The 18,967-nt window shown below is 48.3% G+C and overlaps 1 protein-coding gene across 2 annotated transcripts in view; it reads left to right on the top strand.

Moving 5' to 3' along the window:
- MGMT (O-6-methylguanine-DNA methyltransferase) overlaps positions 1 to 18,967 on the top strand; it is a 277,526-nt gene that overhangs the window by 66,903 nt on the left and 191,656 nt on the right. The gene's annotated exons all lie outside the window — the stretch shown is intronic.

Here is an 18,967-nt window from a genome sequence, read left to right as displayed (position 1 = left end):
GCCTCCGCTGTCGGGATCTTTCCTGGAGAGCTGCACGTTACAATCAATATAGTCCTTTTCAGACCAAAAAATAAGCAAACCTTTGAACTATGTGAATATACTCTTTTCAATTTCTATGAGAACCATCTGGCTGTAGTGTTCAGAAAATCACAGGCACCAAATAATTTGTAGGGGAAAGTGTCATTTTGCCTTTTTAGCATGTAGTTGCACAATAAATCATAGAAATTATGTGTTGGGTTTTTTTTTTTTTCTTTTGGGGAAAAAGTAAAGATACAAAGTGAATTTGGGGAAGAAAAAGGAAAACAAAAAAAAAGCATTATAAAATATTCGTCAAATGCCCATTGTGGACTGTGCAAAGAGGATGAAGGGGCCTCATTTTGAATTTCTACTTTATGGACTTCCTGAATCAAGATAGGATCAGGTTCAGGTGTAAAAACAGCCCTGAAATAATGCTAAATCCTGAATATGATCTGCTTGATTGCTCTCGTGAAGACATACCTGTAGACAGACCATGGGCACTGGGGCTGGTGCCTTCATGGCCCCTGGGAACTTGGCTCCTCTGAGCTTTCCTCTTGGGGTCTCCAGACGCTGGTCCCTGCCCTGGTGCTTCAAGCCAGCTGCTGGGCCCGAGCCACGGGTAGGGGAGAAAGAAAGGAGGGCGTGTCATATATGGGCTAAAGTTAGGTGTCCTGTGAGTAAGGAAAGAGTGGGATTTGGGGGCAACCAGCAGTATTTCTGTGTGTACTTAATTTTGGTGGGGGGAGCATTTGAAAGTTTGGGAATAGTATAAAAAGCTATATGAATACTCAGAATTAAATTTAACATTTTATCATTTTTTTAGGTAAAAATTACATAGCAGATGTTAGATTTCAAGTGTACAATTCAATGATTTTTGACAAAGGTATACAACCATATAACCACCACCCACGATATAGAACATTCAAGATATAGAACATTCCAGAAGATTCTTTGGTGTCCCCTTAAGTCAGTCCTCTTTGTGGATTCTTGTTGCCATTTCTCCTGAGTAAATTCCTGGGTGTGGAATTGCTGGGTTGGATGGCAAATGTATGTTTAGCTTTACAGGAAATTGCCAAAACTTTCTCCAGAGCTGTATCATCTTAAATTTCCGCTAGCAATGTATGAGTTTCAGTTACTCCACATTCTTGGTAGCACTTGGTGGTGTCAGTTTTTCAAATTTTAGGCATTCTGGCTGGTATGAAGTGTTATCTCATTGTGGTTCTAATTTGCAGTTTGCCGATGACTTATCCTGATGAAGTCTTGGTCATTTCTGTGTCTTCTTTGTGAAATATCTACTCAAGTCTTTTTTGCCCATTTTAAAAATTCTTTTATTTTTTGAGACTGAGTTTTGCTTTTTCGCCCAGGCTGGAGTGCAGTGGTGCCATCTTGGTTCACTGCAACCTTTGCCTCCCAGGTTCGAGTGATTCTCCTGCTTCAGCCTCCTGAGTAGCTGGGAGTGTGCCACCACACCTGGCTAATTTTTGTATTTTTAGTAGGAGAGGGGGTTTCACCATGTTGGTCAGGCTGATCTCGAACTCCTGACCTCATGATCCACCTGCCTCAGCCTCCCAAAGTGCTGGGGTTACAGGCGTGAGCCACCACGCCCAGTCGCTTTTTGCCCATTTTACAATTGGAGCTTTCTTGTTTGTGTTTTTGTTATTGATTTGTGGTTCTGGACATGAGTCTCTTGTCAGATGTATGTATTCTGATTATTTTCTCGCAAGTTGGAGGCCTGCTTTTCTGTTTTTCTAATCGTGTCTTTTGATGAGTAGAGGTTTTTAATTTTGAACAAGTCCATTATGTCTTTTTTCCCTTTATGTTTAACACTTTTCGTGTTCTAAGAAATATTTGCCTACTGTAATTTCTGAAATATAGTCTCCTGTAATTTCTTTTAAAAGCTTTGTCTTTTTTTATGTTTAGATACGCGATCCATTTTGAATTACCTTGTTGTGAGGTCCAGAGTTTTTTTTCCCTGTAGCTGTTTAGTTGTTTTAGTATCATTTGTTGGAGGAAAAAAAATGTCTCCTTTCTTCATTGAATTACCTTGGTGCCTTTGTCAGAAGTCAGTTGCCCAAGGGTGCTTGAGTCTGCTTCTGGTTGCTCTGTCTTGTTCAGCTGACCTTTGCCTGTTCTATGCCTGTTGCATGCTGGCTTGGCTAGGTAACTTTGTGATACGTCTTGATGTCAGGTAGTGTGAGTCCGTGAGTCCTCTAAATTTATTTATTTTTTAATTGTGTGGCTTCTATGTCTCTTAAGTTTGCATATTACTTTTAGAATTAAGGTGTCAATTTCTGCATCCGTTCTTTTTGGGATATTGATGGAGAGTTCACTGAATCTGCGTTTCAGTTCGGGGAGGGTTGACATCCTAATGTGGAAGTTTGCAGTTCCCGGCTCTGGCGTGCGTCTGCGTTTGTTCGGGTCCTTTCATTGCCCTTGGCAGCAGTGCTGGGTGGTTTCTCAGCCTGGAGGTTTTGCACATCAGGCAAACTCCAATTCTAAATACTTTGTTCTTGATGGTATTCTAAATTAGATTGAAAGTTTTTAACCTTTTAATTTGTTGTTGCTTGTGTTTAACAACTGACTTGTGTGTTGATCTTATATTATGGGATCTTGACTCGATTCATGTAGTTGTTCCAGAGTTGTTTTGCGATTGCTTAGGATTCTGTATTAAAATTTCTGATGTCTAGGAATAAAGATAATATGCTTCTTCCTTTCTGATTTTTATGCTTTTAATTTCTTCTGTTGCACTGTCCAGAACCGTCTAGTATGACTTCAGTAAATGTGGTGACAGTGGGTGTCCTTCCCTGGTTTCTGGTTTGGGAGAGCTTGTAGGATTCCACCAGTGAGGGCTCGCTGCCCATGTTGGGTTTCAGAGGGTCTTCCTCACTGTGTAGAATTTCATCAAAGGATTTCATGTATGTTGACATAGTCATGTGATCTTCCTCCTTGGTAGAATAAATTTTTAGAATTTTAAACCAGGTGTACACTTTTATTTTCGTAACGTCTTTGTCTTGTTTTGGAATGAGGGTCATTCTGATGATGAATTAGTTTGGAAGCATTCCCTCTTCTATTTTCTGGAAGAGTAAGTGTTGGATTGGTGTTACTTTATCCCCAGTTGTGGGATGAATGCACCTTGGATGCCATCTGAGTCTGGTGTCAGAAGCTTTTTGTGAAGCTTCCTTGTTTAATAGGATTGGGTGCTGCCTTCACCCATCTCAGGATGCTCTCCCCCTGGAGCTGTTTGTGCTCCGCATGGCTGCTGCCCTCTGGTTGCCATGTGACAGTGGCTGCCGGGATTTGGGGCAGCATCCTGCTGGCTCTGGCCCTCGCCCTCACCCTACTCCAAGTGCCTGTGAATCCCAGGGTGGTCCTTGCTTCCTCTGAAGTGGTGTTTCTTTAGTGGATAAATTGCAGGTTGACCACTGGGTCTTCTTCAGTGACGCTGCATCTGTGCTTCTGTACAAAGTGTGATTCGCGCTCCCCAGGTGAGTCCAGTGACCTGTGTGTGGCTTCGCACGGTGACCAGGACTTCCTGTGTAGTTCCCTTCCTCACTCCCTCACTTCCTGCACAGTTAGCTTTCTCTCCTTAAAAACAAGTGTGAGGAACACATTGGTTGGGAAAGTGGTGTATTTTCCAAAAGTGAAGCAGCAGAAGATGCTTTTAAGTTAGTTTTATAACTGCCTGACAATATCAGGTTTCCGTGAGTGCCATCCCATCCGAGAGCACGTGGCCTTTGCGAGAGCAGAGTGGCTCCCCGGCGCCATCTTCCCGTGGCTGCAAAGCTCCGACCTCGCCAGATCCCTGCTGTGCCCAAAGTCTAATGAGAGGGGCCAGGCTGTATGTGTTTATTTTTCTAATGTTATTTTGGGGCTTGTTTAATTTTCCATAATACTTATTGCAGTATTTGATTACTTGAAAAAATGGACCATATCACCCTGGGTCATACTTAGATTGCAAAAATAGCAGCAGTCGGACTTCTACATCTAGGGTGCTGGGGGAGCAGCTGAGGCCTGCCTTTCACTTGCCAACGGCTTACCCTTGTTTTCTATTCTTTTATTCCTTTCACATAAGCCTTTTCAGAAAAGTATCATGTAATACTGAAAAAGCTGATAGAGTCCAACCAAACGAAAACACTGTAAAGCATTTTGTATTTGGAAAATGTGAGGACTGTACACAGGCTGTCTTCTACTGCAGAGGTTTTCCTGTCCTCACGGTGGTGATCCATCGCCAGGGTTTGTGGGTCAGCTTTTGGCATCTGGCCCCAGTCAGCTCTTGGGTTGAGCTGGGTAGAGAATGCATGTTGCACCTGACGCTCTTCTGTACACCTGGCTACCTGGACAGATGGGGCCTCCTGTCACCGGCTACGCTGGCCTGGCCCTACCCCCTCTGGGACAGGAGAATGCGTCCTGCAGGGCCTCTGTGTTGAAGAAAGGAGGAGAGTTGTCTGATGGCATCGGATGCCCTGTGAGGTTCTGCCCTCAGAGCGCACGCCATGGAAAGCGTGACGATGCCCTTGCACTTCCCCAGAGGACAGCTGCAGCAGGAAGTGGCCTGGCTCTGCCTCTTTCTGCGAATCTCTAAGTATGTTCAGGAATGCAGCCGACCCTCAGCGCTGCGCGGGGGCCTCCCGGCTGGCTGGGAACGGGCGCCTGGCGCGGCCGTGCTGCTGGTTATCCCCCCGCTCCTCCGCGCAGGGCCGTCTGGCCGTTGCCAGTCCGATGGTTGCGCAAGATCTGTGGGACACGGGAACCTTCCTGGGAACTTCATTTTTTCTGACAGATTGGAGAATTAATACAGACGCTTGCAGCATTCACGTTATTATAATTGATCTTTCAAGGAGGAGAAGAAACTGTTCTTAAGGACAAACACTTAGAGAAGCACTCTCGGTAAAAATAACATCCAAAAAATCGCGCTCTGTAGGACTTTCACCTGCGGCAAGTTTAGCTGTCTCACTGCTTTTCCTCAGTGTCGTGGAATAATGATTTGTGTTGTATGTGCTTAAAAAATGTAAGTCTTTTACTTTACAGAGTGTTCCTTAAGGAGGTCTCTTGAGTCAAATAAGCATGTTTCTGTGAGGAAAACTTGCCAGGCACCCCTCGGCTTCATAGAAATCGCCTGTTTTCTAAAAACAAGTGCCGGAATGCCCTGGCGAGCCTGGAACCCCCATCTCGCCCCTGCCGGCTCCACGATTTCACATCGGCGAGGCTTGTCCATGCTGACGGATGTTGCCTCCCGCTTCTGCCTGAGAGGGGTAAATGATCAGTGGTGGATAGGGAGTTACTCCTGTGACTTATGTTATCAGTAACACAAATCGTGCATATACTTCACCATTTGCTAAACATTTATAGCACGGTGTCCTTTAGAAGCCAGACAATGGCCTCGTCTTTCAGGTTGATGGCTAAAAAGACAAGACAGGGAGCCAAGTTGTTTCCTTTCAGTCTGCAGATCCTTGTGATGGATTCTCCTGTTCTGGGGGTGCTGACTGCTGGTCCCCCCGACACAGTGCTGCACGTGGGGCCTGCAGAGGTGTTGGTGCAGCCCGTGGAGGGGGCAGCTCTTGGACCTTAGTAAGTTAACAGGAAGCAGCATAATATACTTTTAAGTGAATGTATGGCATGAAAGCCCTACCATCCCATGCTAGGAGATGGGCCGTGCCCGCTGAGCCTTCTGAGTCGTGAATGATGAGGTTTGCTGCGCTCCCCTGATTAGCAGCTGAAAGGGCAGGTCAGAGCCCCTCTCTGCAGCACTACGGAGAATCCCAGGCTGTGCAGTACCGGCCCATCCACCGCAGGACAATGCTTCCTGACCACAGAAGAGCTTGGCGCGTGATTCATTGTGAAATTGTTGTATGGTTTCTGATCTAGAAAATCAGACCCGAACAGTGCACAGCCTTACCAGCTTCCATCCTCTTGACGTTTTCTCCCCCCAGCTGGTTCTTTGCTGACCTGGGGGCAGAATAGATGGTGGTGGCAGGCAGGTGGACAATATTTAAACAGGTGTCATTGAGATTTAGAGACCTTATGTTCTGGACTCATCTAAGGAAGAAAGCAACGTAAAAGTTTTATTTCTGTCAGTTTTGTAACCGTATCACAGACAGAGACGGCCAGCGTGCTTCGCGCGTCCGCGAGTCAGAAGCAAACCTGTTCCTTTAGCTTTAAGTCTGCCAGGATCCTCTTGGAAGAAAGAAAAGAGTGGTTGAATGACAGCTACAAGTATGTGAGTTCAGAATGCGAACCCAACTGTCAGAGCAAAAGATGGTGTAGGTTTCCAACATTTCGAGCAAAAGACTTACTTTAGAGTAACAGGTAAATTGGTAAATTGGTTAACTCTAAGCAGAGAGAGGTGGATGTTAAATAGCAGGTTAAAATAAAAGCCCTTAAATCCGCTGCTTTTAACAATAAGTTTCCATGTAAGAGGCGTTGGGCTTCTCTTCTGTGTGGCTGTTGGTGAAGGGAGGGCCACGTTTCCAGGGAGATCGTGCACCTCTCTCCTTTCTGTGGCCACAGAGAGCCTTTCCCTACTTTCATGAGGAGGAAACGTGGAACTTGGCATGATCCAGTTCTCATCAAGAATTACATCGTGTGGCATGCGGGCTGGGGAGGAAAATATCCCGGAAGTGCCAGCCACTGGATAGGTACGTGGCCGCCATAGCCAGCATCAGCATCTGTTCAGGTTTCAGGAAGCAGGTCACTTCCTGGCTCAAATCCCTGGTGTTTCCAGGTTGTCTGGAGACTGCGGCTTTCATCCTCAGAAAGGGCCCAGCATTGCCGTGGGCCCAGGTTAGAGGCTTGCACAAAATCCTGTCTACGATTCATAATCTTGCAACAGCCACCTCTGATGGGATTAGCCAGGATGACAGTGCCCTTTATCTATGGCTCTGGCGCCCTGCAGAGTTGGGCCCTGGTCCTCACTGCCCTGCTGCATGGACGGGCCACGCCCTCCTCCTGATCAGTATCTGTTATGAAGGGTCTGGCCCTGCGGACCCTTGCCGCTGCCCTGGCGCCAGCCCCGTGTCTTTGCTGGGCATTCATTGCCTGCCACTCAGTGGCCTCACCTCATTGCAGTTTACTGCTTCTAGTTAGTTGTGGTCTTGAAAAATTGGTGAATGGGCTTGTCCACATTGTATGACAAATGAGGTTAAATGAACCCCTGTGAGAAACATGAAGTGTGGGGTGTCTGGCAGTATCACTTAATAGCATCTCGGAGGGCATTTCCATCTCCTACTGGAGTCTCTGCTTCTCCTGGAAGAGGCGGCATGGCCAGGGGTCAGGCAGACGTCAGGGACATAGGGACATGGGGATGTGGAGGGACTGACATGTGTGGGACACGTGTCTGCCTGGCCTGGTGGGAGGAGGCATCCTTCCATCATTGCACTGCATCCTTGGGACCCCTCTATGAAGCTGTTGGCAACAGTGACCATTTATCAATAAGAGAAGTGGAGACGGGGTGAAGGACGGTGGGTTACAGGGTCCTGGGGAAGACGGGGGCGGGGGGGGTGAAGAAGTGGGTCTTCCCTCTACTTAGCTGAACTTGCGCTAGAGACGGCCACTCTGAGGCTGACCTTTGTTCTCCTGTGAAATCCTCTGTGACTCTTGCCTGCAGTTAGGGGGAGCCTCTGAGACCATCCTGATCGGGATTTGGTCACTGGGAACATCAGTCAGTGTTGTCCTGGGGGCCTGAGCCCAGCATCTTAAAAGTAGCGTCCTCCAGTTAATGTCGGATTTGGAGGTTCAGCCTCAGCACTTACCGCTGTGGGGGTGAAGAGGCCAGGAGGATTTGTCCTCCTGAGAGCACTCGCGCAGCACACGTGGAGCCGTTGTAGAGTTACAGCATGAGCTCGCATATGTGCTGGTATTAAAGCCCGCTCCGTGATGTGCTGTTTTAGCGGAGAAAAGGCTGAGATGAAACACGCACGGTGGTGGCGGCTACTCAGGGCCACGTCTGTGGACACCATCCTCAGGACACTGTGACATCTCGGGACAGCCTCCCTCCCCTTTAGCAAAACATAACCGTATGGCCTCTGAGACCATCGGCACACGCCTCTCATACTCTGGAATTTGATTTCCAGAATGATTTTTTATTCTTCTTATATCTTTAAGTAATGTTTTCTGATATTTAAACTGCAATTAATGAATAGTTTTCAGTTTTTGTTTTAAAAGTGTTCATGTCATTTAAGCTCTAAACTCTCAAAACATACTTGGTTTGTTAAGTGTAAAATTGTATCAGTAATTAGATCAGCTCCTCGATATTAATGTACAGGGTACCTCTTGCATGCTGATCAGCTCAGAATTTAAATCGAGTTAAAGGTTAAATGAGTTTAATTTTTGAACTGAACTGAAGCATTGTCTTGTGGCAAATTCATCCAGAATTTTTATTTTCAGTTGCTCTACAAGTGATGGAAGTGGGTCTTTTTGTGACAGAAACATTGTGAATACATTTAGGATTCAGTTGGATACTGTCATTTATTGGCTTATTATTTAAACGTGCGAGTGCCCTGCTCTGTATCGGAGTAGATGACTGGCCCTGGCGGGAATGCACAGCCCCACCCGCAGCCCAAGCCCAGCTCAGGGGCAGTCGGGGCAGACAGGGAAATGGCTGTTCCGCACCTCAAGACTGGGGAATTTCTCAAGACAGCAGCTGACACAGGCCTGAGCCTTGGCCACTGGCCACAGCTGAACGGGGCTGACCGAGTTAGGACACCGTTGGGTGGGGAAGCAGCAGGCCCGGCCTCTAGCAGGGCGTAGGGGCATGGAGAGGGGCAGAAGGAGGCAGTGAAGAGGCTGCAGGCCCCCTCTCAGGCATCTGACGGGTGCGACTTCCTCCCAGCGCTAGGGGAGAGGTGAGCAAAGAAGAACCTCAGGAAAAGGACTCAGGGGAACAGTTTAATGAGTGGCCATGAAGAGCTACCAATGGGGACTGAAGAAAAATGAAGAAGGAACAGAGAGAGACTGGAGCCGGGACTGGAAGGAGAGAGGCGGGCATTGTGTCAGGATTGCCCAGAGCTCCCCAGGGAGGAGCACCTCGCCTCTCCGTGGCAGAGCCCAGCGTGGGGCACATAGACTTCAGGTTTTCTTCAGGCCCTGAATGTAAGAATTCCTCGGCACCTGGTCTGCTTTGAGACCGACACGCTGCGTTTGATTAGTTTGACTATGGGATGCCAGCTAAATGCTGTTTGCTTAGCATACGTCTCAACTGGAAATGGTTCCATCACAAAACAAAGTGAATCAAATAGAGCATGGGGATGGCTCAGTGGGGACACAGAGCCAGAGGTGAGTCACCTTCACCCCAGACACCCCACGTTCTAGATGCGTTCTTGGAGCTGTGTGTCAGGGTTGGGGTAGACGGGAGGGAGAGCGTCCTCCCCAGAAACACAGTTGATCACACTGGAGAATTCTTTGTTTCCTTCTGGTAAGGACATTGCTTCAGTTTCCTCTAGACTGGGCCATGCTCTCTAAAAAGAACTGAAATCACAGTTACAAATCAGAGGCAGTTGAGAGGAGTTCTAGCTTTGTTCTGCAAAGTCCTGTCTTGATTTCAGTGTGTCTGTGCAGCCTGCTGGGAGCATTTACCCCCCTCTTCCCTTACATGGTCATCTCTGGTTTCACTGAGGATCCCTCTGAGAACCCCAGTCTCTGTCCATAAACACAGGCAGGAGATTCACCTCCCCGCTTTCGTCCCCTACCCCATATGCTCTATACCCACAAAACACACACATGCAAATATTCGTAAGTAGAAAGGCTTGTGGACTGTGTGACCAGTGCACCTGCAGTTTCATGGAGTGCTTCTGGGTCAGCAGGTACTTTAATTTCCGGCGTCCGTTGGCAGAATACAAACTCATACTGTGTGCTGGGGGTGGGTGGGGCAGGGGATTACTGTTTTCTTGCAGTAATTGTTCCTGATGGAATCCACGTCACTGCTTTCAAAGCTGCTTTTCCCGTGCCTTCTTCCAGAAGGCTATCCTCCCATCCTTGGTTGGCTGGGGCAGGTGAAGCATTTAGAAAATGCTCTCTTCCAGTAACACGGGGGAGTGTTCACAGCTTCTGGCAGAGCAGCAATTGAAGCATTCAGCTTCTGAAGCAAGCCTTCTATTCCTTCTAGAAGACCCATGCTGGCCAGGTGGGGCTGGAGAAGGACCAGGCTGAGAGCACAGCTTTGGGAGGTGACACTTGTTCTTGTTCCCAAGAAGCTGATATGTCCTCCGGGGAGGTCTCTCGCCAGGTGAAAGTAGGCACAAGGTCGCCAGGCGAGGGCTTTTTGTGTGTGGAGCATGCACATTCCAGCCACAGAGTTTTCTGCCAGGGTGTTTAGACAAGCTAAAAGTGGAATGTAAACAGTTTTAGAAGGATGCAATTATCAGGAGAAACATGTTTTTAAGACTTCACCCATAGTAATAGGAAAACACAAGGTTTGAGGTGTGCTGACTCCTTCCTTTGTTTATCTCTCAAATAGAAAAATGTGCATGTATGGTGTGTATAAGTGGGTGTGTACTTACGTTATGAGACATTCTAGAAATTTCTGTCCTTTAATATTCCTGCCACTAAAAATATATGCTCCTGAAACTAGGGAAAAAGAAACTGTTTATCATTCTTCTAAATTATTACAGATGCCCCAAAAGTAGCCTTCCCCAAATAGTGGTTTTCCCTTTCTAAAAACCACCTGGAGAAATACTGGGCTTTCTGCTCCTTTATCCTGTTCAGTGGCTCCGTTTGGAAGAGTTATTGTACAACCTAGCGCTGCTTTTATTAAAAAGAAAACTAGACCACTTATTTCCTTCAAAGTTTTTGGTGTGTTTAAATCTTCCCTAGGTAAACAAAACTTTTATTGAAAATAATATTTTGAGACCGTGACACCCTTCTCGTAAGAAGCAGTGCTGAAAGCCCCCTTGTTGGCTGGTCCTACAGGCAGCCTGGTGTCTGCTTGGTCCGTGGGCTGTGCCGGGTGCTGGGGGCAGTGGGGAGAGGCGTCAGTCCCACGTGCAGCTTTCAGGAGGGGCTGGGGAGGCAGATTTGACATGAACGCAGATAAGTACAAGGACCATCAGGACAAAGAGACCCGGGAGACCCAGCCAGGGGAGGAGGCAGAGCCTGGTCAGGCCAGGCAGGTCCTCCAGTTCCAGGCCCTGGGGAGCCTGGGAGGCATAAGGATGGGCTGGATATGGGAGCACTGAGAATGGGGCAGGGCCTGATCTCCCGGCTCTTGACGTTGCCCTGTTGAGGCATTTTCTTTTCTTTTTTTGAGACAGAATCTCATACTGTCGCCCAGGCTGGAGTGCAGTGGTGCGATCTCTACTCACTTCAACGTCCGCCCCCCGGGTTCATGCGATTTTCCTGCCTCAGCCTCCTGAGTAGTGGGATTACAGGCACATGCCATGATGCCCAGATAATTTTTTGTATTTTTAGTAGCAGTGGGGTTTCACTATGTTGGCCAGGCTGGTGTTGAACTCCTCACCTTGTGATCCACCCGCCTCGGCTTCCCTAAGTTTTGGGATTACAGGTGTGAGGCACCGTGCCAGGCCTGATGTGGCATTTTCTATAGTAGATGTCATAAATAGCTGGTTGATTTCTTTGTTAGAATTTGTTTACTTATTAAGTGTGGAAAATACATTGAAGGAAAGACATGTGAGTGTGTTTACCAATTTCAGCGCGTTGACGTCAGTGAATGCCCTGGCTCTGTGGTGCCTGTCGGATGCACTGTGTAGGAGTAAGGATGAGCCTCCTCCCTCAGAATGGCTGATCTGTTTCCTTCAATTCTCCTTCAGTTTTGCAGCCTTTCTCCCCTAACTTTATCCGACCATCTCCTGGAGTCTCATATTAAAGGCATAATTAATCATGTGATATCCTCTAGTTTTTTGCATTCGAGTTTTCAAGAGCCCTCCAGATTTTTATTGCCTGCAGATCCATATGCCGTAGACATAATACCGTCAGCAGTAAATTGCCTTCTGGAGAAGAAATTGACAAACAACTTTATAGTTGCATTTTAGCCTTAATATCTGAGGGCTAGAAGCATGTTCAGGGTTTATGAAGTTTCTGAATTTAAAATGTAAGCAATAAAATTGTCCTAAGGTGGGGTCCTCATCTGCATCTATTATTACAAACTCTTAAAGTCATTTTAGCATATAACATGTCAATAGGTCTTTTCTACTTTTTCTCTTTTCATTTTGACAAATTGTGTCCAAGGAAATTAGTTTGCTTGCATGAAACGTCATCTGTGTTTGCAAGCTGGAACAGTTTTGCTGGTTAAGCAGTCCAGAGATGATAAAATTTTTTGTCCGAGTATGACTTTGGTGGTGTATTTAGAAGAATCATGGCCGCTGCCAGAAGCCCAGAGGAGAGGTCCATTTTAAAGGGTGTCCACTGCACTCAGCCCAAAGCGTTATGGGGATTGTTTGAATTGACAGAACTAAAATTTGTATCATATTTTCTCTTTTTAAAATGCATATACAGTTTATTTACCTGATATGGAGGAGCAGAGTTATAAATTACAGAGAAATTGTCATCAAATACTCTGGATAATAAGTAGGGCCAAACCTGCTGTTTCCATTTTGGTGGATAGTTACCCACTCGGGACAGGAAAATCACAAACTTGTAGCTAGGGAAAGAATCCCTTCTGCCTGTATGATAAATATTGTTTTGACCCAACTATACTGTTTTTTTGTGACAAAAACACGTCACGTAAGTGTTCCCACATCCGCCATTTGTTAAGTGTTCAGTTGAGTGACGTTAGGGGGTTGACAGTGCTCCACAGCCATCACCAGCGTCCACCACCAGAGTGTTCTGTGTTTTGATTTTTTTTTTTTTTTTTTGAGACTGAGTCTCACTCTTTCACCTAGACTGGACTGCAGCGGTGCAGTCTTGGCTTACTGCAACCTGCGCCTCCCAGGTTCAAGCGATTCTCGTGCCTCAGTCTCCCAAGTACCTGGGATTACAGGCCTGCGCCACCACACCTGGCTAATTTTTGTATTTTTAGTAGAGACAGGGTTTCACCAAGTTGGCCAGGCTGGTCTCGAACTCCTGACCTCAGGTGATCCACTCTCCTCAGCCTCCCAAAGCGCTGGGATTATAGGCCCGAGCCACTGTGCCTGGCCCCATCTCCAGAACTTTTGTGTCTTGCAAAACTGAAACCAGTACCCATTAAATCCTAACTCCCCATTTCCACTGGCCCATCCCCTGACATCCACCCCATCCTTTCTGTCTTGATGCCAACACACCTTGTTGCCAACACACCTGCCAAGAGAAGGAGTCTCCGGAGATCCCCGAGACCAGAACCCTCTGCCGACTTTGGTAGTGCTGTCTTGGCCTGAAGGGCGGGTGAGCCTCCGGGTGCTTCTTCCTCGGGACATGGAGCCATTTCAGGTTGGGCTCTGGGCCTCCCCTGCCCCAGCCCCGTTCCCTTTCAGAAGCCCAGGCTCGGAGGTACGGGGCAGCTGCAGAGCCAGAGTGCTCAGACGTTGATGATCAGTGAGAAGGAACTCAAAGAAACAGAACGTTTTATACAAATGTGGGGAGGTGTCATTGGTAAAAACAGGACCCGCGTACATGCAAAGTACATTGCGAGGTAGAGAGATGCTCTGAAGAAAGCCACTGTTTTTACACTCGTGAGCATTTAAAAGATGCTAGGTTAACCATTTGGCTTTTTGCGTTCCGTCACCATCTCCTTTATGTTCTGATTGGACTTCACCAGAGAGAAGGTGGAGGAAGGTTAATAGGTAGGTAGGTAGGGTTGCAGGCCCCAGGTGATAGGTGGGGCAGAGGGAGGGAAGGAGAAGTGACTTCAGGAAGAGCTTCAGCTGCCGCAGGACAGGGCACCCCCAGGAAGCAGCCCCCTCATGCCGGCCGCTGCCCCGGCAGCCCCCGTTTCCAGATAGACTGGGTTGCTCTTCGTTTTTTGGTGATTTTCGCATAATTTCAAGGATGAGTGTTTTCCACGCTGATGATATGTCCCTGTAAGTTTCTCTGAGACGTTTTCACCTGTGCTGACATTTTACTCTGTCCTTACTTTCTCGTTATTTATTTACCAGACTCCACCATTGGGTGCAGTGATCAAAACCAAAATATCAAACCAGAACCAGAAACTCTTCAGCAGCTCCATGGAACTTGCCTTAGAGCTGGAGGGGTCAGGCATAGCCTGCTGTGCCCAGCCTGCACTCTCCTGAGAAGTGCACCCCTCACTGTCCAAGAGTGACCCCAGGCCATGGGAACCACGCTGAGTACCAAAGGCGAGTCCCCAAGGCATGGACAGGCTCCGTGCTGGCATGTTCAGCTCAGGCTTGCCGGAAGCGGGGCTCAGGCTCTGTCTGTGGGATAATTATCAGAAGCTTGGCAGTCATGAGACCAGTATAAGAAGAACCAAAGGGCAGCTCTCCTCCTGGGGTTATGGGCCAAAAAATAGCTGATTGTTTTAACTGCGGAAACTGACCCACTAAGAAGGATCTGATGAGAGGCAGACCAGCGGGGCTGCAGACGGCAGTGAGGCCACGGCCGCCCACCCTGACAGCTGAGCGCACCCTCCCTGAACATGTGGGAGGGGCAGGCTCTCCACAAGGGAACCACTGGGCCGTGACTGTGGCCCTCTAACTGCTGGTGGTGCAGACCCACGGAGCCCTCTGTGGCTTGTGCTGTGTCGCCATGATGCCATGTGCCCCGCTGGTGGTGACTCAGTGCATACCTGTGTGACCCCCCCGCCCCAGGCCTGGGACTCCTGCCCCCCAGATGTCAATGAGAGTGGAAGCTGCCACAGATGTGGGTTTGTGGCTTTCAGAGCCTTTGAAATCACAGTAGAAGTTTGAGTCCTTAGCTAAATTAAGTACACGTTCATGTGATTGTGAATTCTCCGTGAGCACTGGGCCTTGTAGTTTGTCTCTGTACTGATGACAATTCATCACTTTGGTCTTGGTGGAGAATTCTGGGTCCCAGGCATGTCATCTCGTCAGCGGGGGACATGTTTATCCAGTGAAAGACTGCCTTGCCCGAGTTCCTGAGACTTCGGGGCCACTGATGGCAGGGAGAGGCTGGCCGAGGGCAGACCCACACAGTTCCCTCCTCCAGTGTCCGTGAGGACAGGCACCGCTGCCAGAGTCAAGGGCATGGAAGAGGAGGCAGTCCTTCCTTTTCTGACGGCTGCTCTTGTTGTTTTTCCCCACATATGTAACCTTTTAATGTTTTTTCCTGGCTTTTTCATTAATGTATGTAAAAATATTAAAAGCCCTTGTATATTACATGAAAAACTATGTCAGCTGCCCTGCTTTTTTCTATTTATTAAAACTTTTCAAGCAGTAAAAACATTTTACTTGTTAATGAGGGAAAGTAGGAAAATTAATGGCACAGAGCTCGGATCCAGCGCCATGTGTCCTCTTACCCATGCGCAGCCAGCTTCCCACCGCGTGGAGTTTAATTTCTGCGATAGGGTTCAGTAAGCAAATGCAAATAGATTTAATGATTTGCATCAGTAGATCATTTCTCAGTTTAATATCCTCTGATATTTTGGGTCAAGGACTCTTTCTTTGGGAGACGGTACAATTTCTAGAGGTAAAATTATTAATATTAGTGATATTACATTATGTTGAAGTGAAGTGAGATAAATGTATCATTTTCACAAAGTCAGATTTCTGCGTGACTTTCATTCATTGTGGTGCAAAGGAAACCCTGGCTGCTGAAGTAGACTCACGCAGAGTTCCTGGACGCAGGAGCCGTGGAGCCAGGCGACCCTCTCTGGCCCCCAGCACCTTGCGAGCAGTGGTGGTCTTGTCTGTTCACCAGCACATGTGAACCTGTGGACGTGCAGGGCACATGGTCCATTTTCACTGAGTAAGTTCAACAAAGGAGTGAATTAAAATGAGAACTCCATTCAGCAAATGCTGATGGAGCTTTCTGTGTCTGGTCTGCAGCACCATGCTGATGGAGCGACTAGAAACCACGATCTGGCCTCAAGGAGCTTCATCTACTGTGGGAGACAGAGATGGTGGCACGTCAGCCCTGGAGGCAGGAGGATAGAGTGGTGGAAGTACACAAAAGGCCCCAAAGAGCAGTGGAGCATCAGGGACACTTTCACAGGGAGGAGACCAGGGGTCTTGTTGCCTGCCAGCCCCAAACGTGGCCTGCATTCCTTCTCCCTGTCTCCTCCTGTCAGCCTCCTGGAGAGGCTGAGCACAGGTGCCAGCTCTCCCAGCCTCACTGAGAGTCTCCTGGTAAAGACTTTGCTCCTCTGATACAAAGAACAGCATGAGGAAGACTCTCCCGGCCCCCGAGTCTGTGGACACGGTTGTGTGAACATGATTCCAGGAGCCGGGCAGCCGTTACGTGACCATGAGGGTGTGGGACTGTGGCTGAAAGGCAGCATACTGCCAGTGAGAAAGATGGGAAGCTCAGGGACCTGCTGGCCCTGACGCCGGCGAGGCCTCCTCTGAACACCTGTCCTGTGACCTGATGTACGTCCTCATCACACGCTGCAGCTGTGAACAGCACGCAGGTGATGACCGGTCATATGCACCTGCGGACTTGATGCACCTTTTAGCAAACACAGCAAATACAAAGGAAATAATCATCAGTTCCATTTCTCAGATAGTCTTTTGGTGTCATTCCTTCAGCTTTTTCATCAGCGTGTTTAAAATCACTTTTGAAGTCTACTTCTTAAGCACTTTTCTTGTTATGAAGTCTTTTAAGCGTGATTTTGAAAGATCTGTGCTTGGTTCTTTGTTAAGGCCTTCTGTTGCATGCTTGTGCGTGGTCGTATTTTAACCATTTCTGTCTTGGTGAACCTTTATGTTTCTGTTTGCAATTACTGGGCTGCAGTAAACATTCTTGGTGAACGCTCTGTGGCCCTGGGTGAGTGTTTCCTGAGCAAACGTGCTTTTTGGCCTTTCTCCCTGGAGCTTTTGTGCCAGTAACACCCCTTTCCCTCTTGCAAGATGGCGTCTGAAATCAACTGTGACCCTAGGTGGGCCTTCACTCAGTTTTCCCAGCCCCTTCGTTCTGGCACTCCACGTCTTCACGCTGAGCAGCAGCTCCGCCGGCCTGCGCTTCCTGCCGTTGTCACCCAGTGGCCCACATTTCAGAAGTGATGTGTGGTGCGAATGCTGTCTCTGGAACAAGACCCCTAACTCCCCTACTTTACAGCTATAAAGTGGACAAATGACTTTACTCCATGCCTCAGTTTCCCCAAGTCTCACATGAGCGCTGTAATAGCATCTAACTACATAGGATTGTTGGACAGTTACATGAGTTGAGCAGCAGGAAACTCTTAGAACAATGTGCACCCCATAGTAAACACTCAGTGAATGGTGACTGCTGCTATTGATGAGGATGATGATGGCGCTATTTCTGCCACTTGCTCAGTTAGCCTCTGTGTGACACCGGCCGCCTCCTCCCCACACCAATGCCCACATATTTCACAGGCCTCCTGAGATGCCGCTGTCTGAGAGGGGGCTAGTGTGCTCCCAGGCTTGCTTCAGATCCTTTGCTGAGCCTCTCCAGCACTTCGAGCCCGCTCCTTCCAAGTGCTGTTCTCCTGTGCTGTGTTGCCTGCTCTGAGTCCTAGAGAACAGGGACCATGTCTGTCTTGCTGCCCATAGTACCCCTCACAGGGCCTAGCCCAGGAAAATGTAAAGATCCATAGGTCTGGCGTGGTGGCTCATACCTGTAATCCCAGCACTTTGGGAAATCAAGGCAGAAGAATTACTTGAGGCCAGGAGTTTGGGACCAGCCTGGGCAACATAGTGAGATTCTATCTCTACAAAACCTTTAAAAAAAGATTAACCAGGCCTTCTGTAAGGCATCTGCAGTGCCAGCCACACAGGAAGCTAAGGCGGGAGGATCACTTGAGCGCAGGAATTCAAAGCTGCAGTGAGCTGTGATGATACCACTGCACTCCAGCCCGGGCAGCAGAGTGAGACCCTGTCTCTAAAAAATGGAAATAAAAATAAAGATTCAGTAACTGAAGGGCTAGGAGAGTAGAGTATATATGCTCTTAATAAAGAATGGTGTGATTGTAGATGGGAGGTGAAAGCCAGCACTAATCCAAAGCTTTATTTTCTGCAGCTCCGTCAGAGTCCTGCATGTTTTTCAACCAGTCCCTCACTCGTGTTGAGATTCTCTAGGGCCAGCAGGAACCCTGCAGGGATTCAGGGAACTGAGTGCTGACTGGGCCTTCTCCAAACAGAGCACCCTCCAGGGAGCTGTCGAGGGGCTCTCCTGTATCCCCTGCCTCTTCAGAAACCATCATCAGCTGTGAAACGTGGACTTCCACTTGGTTTTGTAGTCTCCCCAGTACAGAGTCCACGGCTTTGGTGGCTGTTGCCTTGGACCCTGATGGTGCTGAGGGATTTGTCGCCATTTGACCCTCTGCATCTCAGACAAGCAGCACTTTCAGGCTCAGCTCTGTTGGTCTCTGGGTAGCACTTGTCCCCCAAAATTCATGTGTTGAGGTCCTCACCCTCAGGACCTCAGGATGTGACAGTATTTTGGAGACAGGGTCTTTTAAAGAGGGGATTAGGTTAACTCAGGGTCATTAGAGGAACCCCCATCCAGTATAACTGGTGTCCCCATGAGACGGAGGTTACAGCACTTCACACGGGTGACTGTGTGAAGACCCTGGGAGAAGGCTGCCTTCTGCAAGCCAAGGAGAGAGCATCCTGGAGAAAAGCAGCCCTGCCAGCACCTTGGTTCAGGCTTGCAGCACCCAGGCTGTGGGCCTTTGCTATGGGAGCCCTGGCGGAAGAACGCAGCCTTGCCCGTGGGTTTGGTGATGCCATGCAGTTCAGTTTTACCATCTCATTGCCGGGGGAACGTGCTGCTGTAGAAGGAGCGCCACCATCCAGGCAGCGTTCAGAAACATCCACGGAGTGCCACCATCCAGGCGGCGTTCAGAAACATCCACGGAGCGCCAACATCCAGGCGGCGTTCAGAAACATCCACGGGGCGCCACCATCCAGGCGGCGTTCAGAAACATCCACGG

The sequence above is a fragment of the Cebus imitator genome, unplaced genomic scaffold (genome assembly GCF_001604975.1).
Source record: "Cebus imitator isolate Cc_AM_T3 unplaced genomic scaffold, Cebus_imitator-1.0 Scaffold107, whole genome shotgun sequence".
Taxonomy (NCBI): Eukaryota; Metazoa; Chordata; class Mammalia; order Primates; family Cebidae; genus Cebus; species Cebus imitator.
The sequence above is the reverse complement of the archived record's forward strand: the minus strand, read 5'-3'. Positions and strand labels throughout refer to the sequence as shown.